The following is a 9,596-nucleotide window of genomic DNA, read 5'->3' as shown; positions in this document are numbered from 1 at the left end:
CCAGAAGAAACGAAAGTGGAAGAATACTCAATGCATTGAACAGCCATATATCTGAAATTCACATTGATAAAGCATGATTTTCTGTAGTATATTTACTGCAACTAGCCGACGAAGAGATGGGCAAAGAATCTTCAGCATCAGATGGAAACCATTAATAATCTGTATGAAATGTTTAGGTTTGGGTTTGGAAAAAAAAATTTCTATGTACGCTATTTTAATGCTAATTTTGGCTAAAATATATCCAATTTTCTATTTTTACAACGGCATTGTAGAAAATTCGAAGCAAGTATCTACGATCAAATGGTTTATATTTCTTTACTTTTTATTTTCTCTGATCATGTACCTCTTTTCTTTGTACTATTTTCACGTGACTAAAAAGCTTATCGTATCCAAAATTAAAAGCATTAAAGATATTTTACAATGTACAGAGGAATCCGAAAATATTCATAAATTCCTAATGTTCAAATGCTGTTTGATATGGATATTTTGCATAATTTTCGACACAGTAGTTTTCTTTCGAGTGATTGAAGCTAACTCAAGCTTGCCTAGTCAAATATCATCCTTAGCCAACATTTCTTTACAACAAGCAATTTTATTACATTTTCTCCCGATTCTTTGTTTTACAATATTTCAATTAATTCCATTCAATTTCTTGCTTCTTTTCTTCTCTTCGATATGCAAACAATTAGAAAATTCTCTTAATCACTTACACGGATTTATGCTTAAAGGATTCGATACAACAAAGTCTATTGTCGCGACTTCGCTAAAATATAAACAACTCGTAGAGGTCATAGACGAGATAAACCATATTTATTCACCCGTACTGTTTGTCTGGTCGATTCTGGTTAGTGGAAATGTTATTTTTCACGTTGGAGTCTTTATTAATCAATCAACTCCCAATGTTTTAGATGCGGTAGTGTTCGTTTGCTTCCCTTGTTTTCAACTTTATTTGTTTTTCGACATCTGTTTCTCCTCTTCAAACGTAACTAAATCGGCTATAAAAGTGATTAACGTCATTTATAAAGTATCTGTTGATTGCAGAGATAAGTCTGTTCAAACAATGGCATATCGGTTCTCTATGAAATCCATGCAAGATTTACCAAGATTCACGGCATGGGACATATTTTATGTGGATAGTAATCTAGTTGTGGCTATTATCAGTGTGACGTTCACTTATAGCATTCTTATGATCCAATTTTCTGATAAACACTAATCTTTCTAGCATTCTTAAGTAAGAAATATTCCGTTGAATGGCCACGAAATTTCAATAAACGCTGCTAAGAGCTTACATCCATTATTGAACAAAGTTAATTTCTCTCTTTTCCTGTTCCGGTCATCAAGTTTCGTAATTATTGTTGAAGAAATTGCATAAAAAAATCTATTAAATTAACAACCGATTTATGCATGTGCTTTAACAAGGAATTGGGAATTTTATCTTATTCAATAATTGAATTTTCACATGTCACGACTGTAAGTTCGAGCAACTCGCATTGATCACATCCAATCCATCATCGGTCGAGTATGTGGAGATATTTTTCAACTAAGAAAACGAAGACAAGTCTTATGCTGAGGATAATGAAGATCATGATTACATAGTAATTATAATTATCGTCATGTATGAAATAATTCGGAAGTTTATCTTCAAAGTTCAAACAATATGATGCTATGTAAAAGTTTACGTTGTATTATTAAAAATTTAGCAACAAGAGTTGCACAATTTTCCGGGCTGTTATGAGGTTTTATTTAAAAAAATTTTACATCACTAAGCAAGAAAAATAAAATTGTATGTGGTGCCATCTGTTATCAGATTATGTTATAAAAACTTATATTTTTAATTACAGTAGACCCCCCTACAACGTGGTAGATACGTTCCACTTTATAAGAATTTCCTTAAATTGTAGGAAATCGTTGTAGGAATCCTTAAATACAATAGCCAATCACAGCCCGGCACGTGTGCAGTTTACAGACTACGGCTGTTTGAAAGATTTTCTTCCATAAAATTAATCGATTCTAGATTAATTTGACTCAACATTTCCAAAACACGTATAATTTTTTGGGAATAATCTGTATAAACTATGCTATAAACAAAAAATTGTAGGATTACTTACCAAGTGTGCACCGTTCGACCACGCCATTGCTTAAGCTTGTTTTCGTCGCAGAGCAACGCACCAAATGTTTTCTGATAAGTTATTTTTCTGCGAAAAATTCGTTGAACTTTGGAGACATCATTAATAGAAATAATTTTTATGGCCGTTGAATAAGAAATGTTTTTTTCACAAGAAATGTATAAAATTACAGTACTGTATTAGACTTACAGTACCTAATTTATATACTGTACAGACGATAGTAAACTCAACTTACCCGCCTAAACTCTCCGTAGCGTGTAAGTAGTTCGGCTGCTCTTCCACTATTGGTCCAGATTCGACCAATCCTGTCGCGACACGAGTCGGCGATGACGTTTTACCGCATTTTACGAGTCTCTTTTAGCGTCTTTATACGAATACGGCCGCAATTTTTTCGCCGCGATATACGAATCCACATTATATGAACCCGCGTTATAGGGGGTCTACTGTATATAAAAATACGGTTAATGCATACCTAGGTGACTAATTAATTTAAAATGGCGGCGCTTCCGACTGTTCATGCTCCCGACTAATTCCTCCCGGAGGGGAGCCGCCGAGTGTTTAACGTCACTAGTTATAGATTCAAGGATAGATTCTTGAACAAAATAAAAGAAAAAAAGAAACGTCTACTAAAAATATAGTTAATCTAACCTAACCTAAACTAACCGAAGCGCCGCCATTTTAGTTACCTAGGTATACATTAACCTAAAATACGCGTTCTGAACATTTTCTATAATTATACTTGTTGTATAGCTGTTGAACTGAAAATCACAGCAAAATAAATGAGAAAAAAAATGTAATATTATGAAGAATCACGAAATTTTCATTAAATCTAATTTATCGCGCGTTACCAGTCTCAATCAATACTAACAGTAAAACACAGGACGAATACATAAGTTTTTAATTATTTATATAATCTTAATACTGCACTTTTATTATATACTTTACTGCTATAATCACGCTATTAATCTATAAATGTTCATTTTAATCAGTGTCATCCGTTTTTATTAACTCGTTTATTGTACTCACAAAAAGCACTTCTTAGCGTTGACATAAACTAAAATTAAGTGTAATCGTATTAAATTGTAAATAATAGATTAATAACACTATAGAATACTGTACTATATTTTTCGCTTATTAAGAAACAATCACTTTTGATTAGCGACTATCAAGTGTAGCAGCAGAGAATATTATTTGTATACTCGAAAATATGCTAACAAATTTTATGTAAATTAAATAATGTAAATTTATACAAAATTGTTAATGATAATAAAAAATTTGTATATTTATTTTATACTTTAAATCATCATTTAATTTTTGAATAGTATAAATTTTTGTAAATAACTAAATTTAGTTAATTTACTAAGATCTTGTGATAATTATTTAATTTTAAATCAAATCGATTCTAATGATTTGACAATTACTTACAAATGTAAAACTTTTTGGAGTCATATTTTGACCGATCGCCATACTTTCGTTCTCTTATATCAATATATACAACAGAGGCAGGATAGTAAAAATGTGTTGTTGAAATGTAGTTTTAGTTTCCCGGCCGTTATGTTTACATAAGAATGGAAAGTATTGAAATCATGTCAAATTCGTGTCTTCGCGTTCTTTGTAAATCTACGCGTTTGAGTCCTCCTGATCCAAAAATTAAAAAAGTAAACATTCCATGGATACGTATACATGCGTATGTGTTGGCTTAAAGTTTGAAAATCGGAAGTTTGAGATGATTGCAATACCTGTTTTCACGCTCTTTCGTTTAATATCTCATGATGGAGTAATGTTTAAGAACAAAATTTCGCATGATAACTTGTATGTGAGGAGCATTGATGCTATAAAATTTTGATGGTTAAAAAAATATATTTTTTAAATTTATATCATTAAATAAAAACATACAAGGTCTGTTCAAAAAGTATCGGACCTTTATTTTTTTCGCGTAAACCAATGATGCGCGAGAGGCCTCCTTCGGTGGAGTTGTGGAGGGGACAGTCATGCACAGCCCTGAATTTTCTCCCGCCTGCAGGAAGCGTCAGTCGTTGGCAATCGGCCTATGAGTGAGGTCATGTAGTGCGCTCTCGTCGGATTCCACTAAGCTGGAAAATGACTGAACAGCGTGAGCAGCGATATTACATCAAATTTTGCCAAAAACCTTGGCGATACCCNCGATAAACGATGTTCGATAGAGAAAGTAACAAAACGAAACGATTAGCAGAGAGTGGTTTCGATCCACCGACCTCTGGGTTATGGGCCCAGCACGCTCCCACTGCGCCACTCTGCTACGTGTAGTTCGTCGCTATCAAAGTTTAATATCATCAACGCCCTTTATACCCAACAGACACAAACACACACACACACACACACGTATATACATAGCCACTGAACTTTTTTGCCTTTTATTGATTTTTTGGTTCAAGGACTCACAAAACGTACAGATTTACTGGTACAAAATGTTTTAATCAAATGTGACACGATTCCCGCACTGTACTTTCCATTGCTATGTATTACATAACAGCCGGAAAAGTGAAAGTCACATCACAAAGGCTATTTAATATTCAAAAACGTTTTACTAAATGTGCTAGTATTTTATTCCTGCTTTTTACTAAATCTGTTAGATGTTAATTACTTAGATCTGTTAGATGTATTAAAAATTTCTAAAATTTTGTATTCAAGTTTATGCATTAGAGGGATTGATGCTATTAAACTCTGGTGGTTAAAAGTCGAGGGAATAAGGAGATAAGAGGGATCGTGTGTCATATCTCCAATAGGGTAGGACTTAATAACAATTTTACTCGCTATTAGCGGTTACAAGTTTCCATAAAACTCATCTATAACCTCAAAATTAAGCTTTTTGCCATTTTATAGCAATTAAAAATATAAAATGTTATTTTAAGATAAACTACTGTATCGTAATGGATAGCGCCACAACATGTAGCCTTAAAAATTTCAGCGACTTGTTGCTGGATTTTTAAGAGTTTGTTAACTAAAAAATCCATCGGCCAACCAGTTCGGTTTCTTGAACACTGGGATTTCGATCGTGGGTTCACGTTTCGCCGGATCAGGCTGACCACGTAGAGTATTCCGGGTTTTCTACTACTGTCTAACACTTAAGTGGGGGCTAGTTACCCTTAAAAGACCACCCGGAAGGCATTTCCCTGGCTTTTCGCGAGTAATTTTGTATGGTTAAACAAAAAAGCTTCGGCCGGCTCTTCGGATGATAAGCGATTACTCAATAGCCTCCCTAATAACCCCGATTACTTTCCTACCAGTAAGGGTAGGAAAGTAAAAACGAACATCTAGCAACGAGTTTCGTAACTTTTACTGGCTGTTATGAGATTATATTGAAAAACTAAGTTTTATATTGTTAATCATACTACTATTATTATAGTGTTATCATTGATATCACTAATAATATCATCAACGAGGAAAAATAATAAATAAATTATGCATGGCGTCATCTATTATGAGATTTTTTAATTAAAAATTTTTCTAAATTATTAATTATTATAAAATGGCATAAAGCTTAATTTTCGGGTTATAGATGAGTTTTATAGAAACTTATAACTGCTGATAGCGAGTAAAATCGTTATTGAGTCAGACTCTAGTGGAGAAACACACGATCCCGTTTATCTCCCCACCCCTTGACCTTTAAACACCAAAATTTAATAGCATCAAACTCTCCAATATACAAATCTCAGTGCAAAATTTCAGTATTTTCAGCAAAAAAAAGCACAGGACTGATTAATCTTCAAACAGGGTGAACAAAATTGTTTAACGAAAAGGTCATATTAAAAATTCCTTGCGTGTTTATTTTGAAAATTTTAAAAAGCTTTTAGCATTCTGTTTATTAAGTAAATGGCGAAAAATTAATGAATTCAAATCATTTGTATTTACAGTTATACTTGAATTTTTTATAAATTTTCCTTAGTTAAAAAACATTCATAGTAAAATAAATGCTTCAGTTAAACGGAATGTTGAGGAAGAAACTAGTTATGTTTCGTGGAAGTTTAAAAGTTGAAATTAGAAACACCAACTATGCTTGTTGGAGTGCTGTTATTCCAGTCATTTCATCGTGTAAAATTGCGTAGATATTCATCATCGGATAGCATATTATTTATATTAGTGGCAGAGAATTAATTTCACTCTAATTTAAGTAGAAAGTATGAAAAGCCGACAGTTTAATTCGTTTGGCAGAAGCAGAGTGGCGCAGTGGGAGCGTGCTGGGCCCATAACCCAGAGGTCAATGGATCGAAACCACTCTCTGCTAACAGATTCGTTTTGCTACTTTCTCCATCGAACATCGTTCATCGTTTCGAGCATATCAATCAGTTTACCTAACGCAGTAGAAACTGGATATTTTTGCTTTTCCAGACGAATGAAACCAACACCGATATGCTGATCGAAGATTTTGTTTCACATTCTGACATTTAAGTTTACGGATACACGAAAATGCGTATTTCACAAAAAGTAAAATTTCGATATAAAAAACTCATTAAAAATTCACAAGTCAGAAACGATCATGTTACAGCGAACATTGGACACTTTCAAGTAAGTCAAGCAAGTGTTACTTACTGCAATTAAAATTAATAAAATACCTTAAACACAATTCGGTGATATTATTAGTGTTCTATTGCAGTAAACAGATCAGTCGTTACGTGCGTGTCGAATGTGCATTCAATATAAAGGTGAATGAAGTATAAAAAGTATAAATTCGTAGTAAAGCAATTAAGTAAAAAAGAAAGTGTTGCCTTTGCAGCTTGATGGAATTAAGCACCCGCTGCTGTAAAACAGAACATGGCAGTTGCGCGAAATAACCCGTCAGCGTGAAACTAAAATACCACGTATACAAATTTTGAAATTTGTGCTTTACTATCGTTTACTACAATCTGACAGTGCCGTGAAATGATATTAAAAATATCAAGTACAATTGCCGAGAGCGTAGTATAAAATTTTAACAGCATTCCAATTCTGATGATTGTAGCTCGTGATTCCTTAGAACGGGGGTGTAGTGCATGAAATAATTATTAAGGTCAAATTAAAGTATTCTTAATGCAGGCAGGCCGAAAATCTAACTGATACTGGCAGGTTTAACACTCAGGTCGGACGTTGCAGCTATCGCAGGATGTAAAGTGTGCAACCATTGATCATCGGCCAATAACTTATACGCGAGAATTTCAAGAAATCTCGAAGATCAATCGTTCTAATTTAAAATGAGCCACTATAGTTAGATCTGCAAGGTTGCGATTGACTGCTAACTGGCGAAAAACGTAAACACACCCGTAAAACGCGTGCGTTGAAGTTGTTGGTATATATAGGGCCGACCCGTTAGTACTAAGTGTACAACTTCGGTCGTACATATTCTAAAATTGGAACGATACAGAGAAGATTAGCATGGCCCCTGCGCAAGGATGACACGCAAAATCGTGAAGCGTTCCATATTTTTTTACATCTAATGTATTCGAATCGTTTCCGCGACGAAATGAACCTCTCTTACCAGACGAGCGGTATATCTAAAAACACACGTTTTCCATTTTCTGAAAACTTGTCAACGCTTTCTTCTTATCGAAATAAGTATGTGATTTTAAAGGTAATTTTCGAAATATTTCTCTGAATAAATTTAAGCCATTCCCAGGAAATACGAAATGAAGTATTGAAACTAAAAAAAAAATCGAAATTTTACAAATTGACTTTTGCAACATTACAGATATAATTTCGAGCGAAGGTCATATTCAAAGATTCCTTGCGTGTTTATTTTGAAAATTTAAAAAGTTTTTAACATTTTGTTTAATTAAATAAATGGCGAAAAATCAAAGGATTGAAATCATTTCTATTTACAGTTATACTTGAATTTTTCATAAATCCTTCTTAGATAAAAACAAACATTCATAGTAAAATAAATGCTTCAGTTGGAGTGACAAGGAAGAAACTAGTTATGGTAGGCCTACACGACATGTTTTTCATCGATGTTTAAAAGTTGAAATTAGAAACAGAGTTATGCTAGTTGGAGTTGCTGTTAGATCCAGTCATTTCATTGTGTAAAACTGCGGAGTATTCATCATCGGATATTATTTATATTAATGGCAGAGAATTAATTTCACTCTAATTTAAGTANAAACAGAGTTATGCTAGTTGGAGTTGCTGTTAGATCCAGTCATTTCATTGTGTAAAACTGCGGAGTATTCATCATCGGATATTATTTATATTAATGGCAGAGAATTAATTTCACTCTAATTTAAGTAAAAAGTATGAAAAGTCGACAGTTTAATTCTTCTGGCAGAAGCAGAGTGGCGCAGTGGGAGCGTGCTGGGCCCATAACCCAGAGGTCGGTGGATCGAAACCACTCTCTGCTAAAGGTTTCATTTTGCTACTTTCTCCATCGTTCGTTGTTTTGAGCATTTGAATTTCCTACCGCAGTGGAAACTGGATGTTTTTGCTGTTCTTGAAAGTTTGNCGCAGTGGGAGCGTGCTGGGCCCATAACCCAGAGGTCGGTGGATCGAAACCACTCTCTGCTAAAGGTTTCATTTTGCTACTTTCTCCATCGTTCGTCGTTTTGAGCATTTGAATTTCCTACCGCAGTGGAAACTGGATGTTTTTGCTGTTCTTAAGTTTGAAACTAACGGAATAATGTTTTATTGTTTTTCTTCTTGTAAGTTTGTAGTTTCACGGATTTCACTCCAAAAACGCTGTAGTGAGTGGATACTGTTATTTCATATTAAAATACAGACAATTCTTACCAAGGATAACACGACGTTTTCTGATCGGCCGTTCTTATTTCGTTTGTTCGTTATGAAACTAAAATTATTGCAGAGTGTAGTGAACGTGACATGTAAAAAAAATTGGATTTTGCTGGTTAATGGCAGGCGAACTTGGCCGCAGGGTTGTAGAAAGAGTAAGTATAAAAAATTTATTCAGATATAAATTTTAATATTTGGTCTAATTACTTTTTGCTCGGTCATGCTTGTTAGTTATCACAGATTTAAAATACTCGAACCTAATTACAGTATTTGAGAAATATCACGAAATTTTTTCGATTAGTTCAAAATTATTTTATTTATTTATTTATTTATTACGCATACTGGATACACTCCTTGATGTGGGGAGGAAAATCATCTCTTAAAAAGTACAAAACACTTAAATACAATAGGCATAAGATTACAATCAAAAATTATATATTACAATATTAATTTAAATAAAAACCAATTTTAATATTAAGATTTAAAAATCAAATATAATAATTAGTTAAAGTTTAAAGTTTGGGAGCATCTGTCAAAAAATAATACAAAACCAATAAACAAGATAAAAGTAAAACAATCAACCAAATGAGAAAGCAAATTGCTTACCTATAAAGAAGAAATAAATTAGTAACGAAAACACAGCACTGACAGATGCTCTAAAACCAGCAGCAAAGCCAATTTTATAATTGAGGAATCACGCCCCCTAAAAGAAGAAAACAAAACACTTTAAATTGATAA

General features: G+C 33.4%; 3 non-coding genes across 3 annotated transcripts; 2 read left to right on the top strand and 1 right to left on the bottom strand.

Moving 5' to 3' along the window:
* Positions 1-4,332: 4,332 nt before the first annotated feature.
* On the bottom strand, positions 4,333-4,404 carry Trnam-cau. The gene has a single exon. It is a non-coding gene; the product is annotated as a tRNA-Met (tRNA).
* Positions 4,405-7,460: 3,056 nt separating this feature from the next.
* On the top strand, positions 7,461-7,566 carry LOC111640680. The gene has a single exon (XR_002759303.1). It is a non-coding gene; the product is annotated as a U6 spliceosomal RNA (small nuclear RNA).
* An 835-nt stretch (positions 7,567-8,401) lies between these two features.
* On the top strand, positions 8,402-8,473 carry Trnam-cau. Its single transcript has one exon. It is a non-coding gene; the product is annotated as a tRNA-Met (tRNA).
* Positions 8,474-9,596: the final 1,123 nt, after the last annotated feature.

Source organism: Centruroides sculpturatus, unplaced genomic scaffold (assembly GCF_000671375.1).
Source record: "Centruroides sculpturatus isolate CEXI.00-Female unplaced genomic scaffold, Cexi_2.0 scaffold960, whole genome shotgun sequence".
NCBI lineage: Eukaryota > Metazoa > Arthropoda > Arachnida > Scorpiones > Buthidae > Centruroides > Centruroides sculpturatus.
This window is presented reverse-complemented; position numbering and strand designations above follow the sequence as displayed.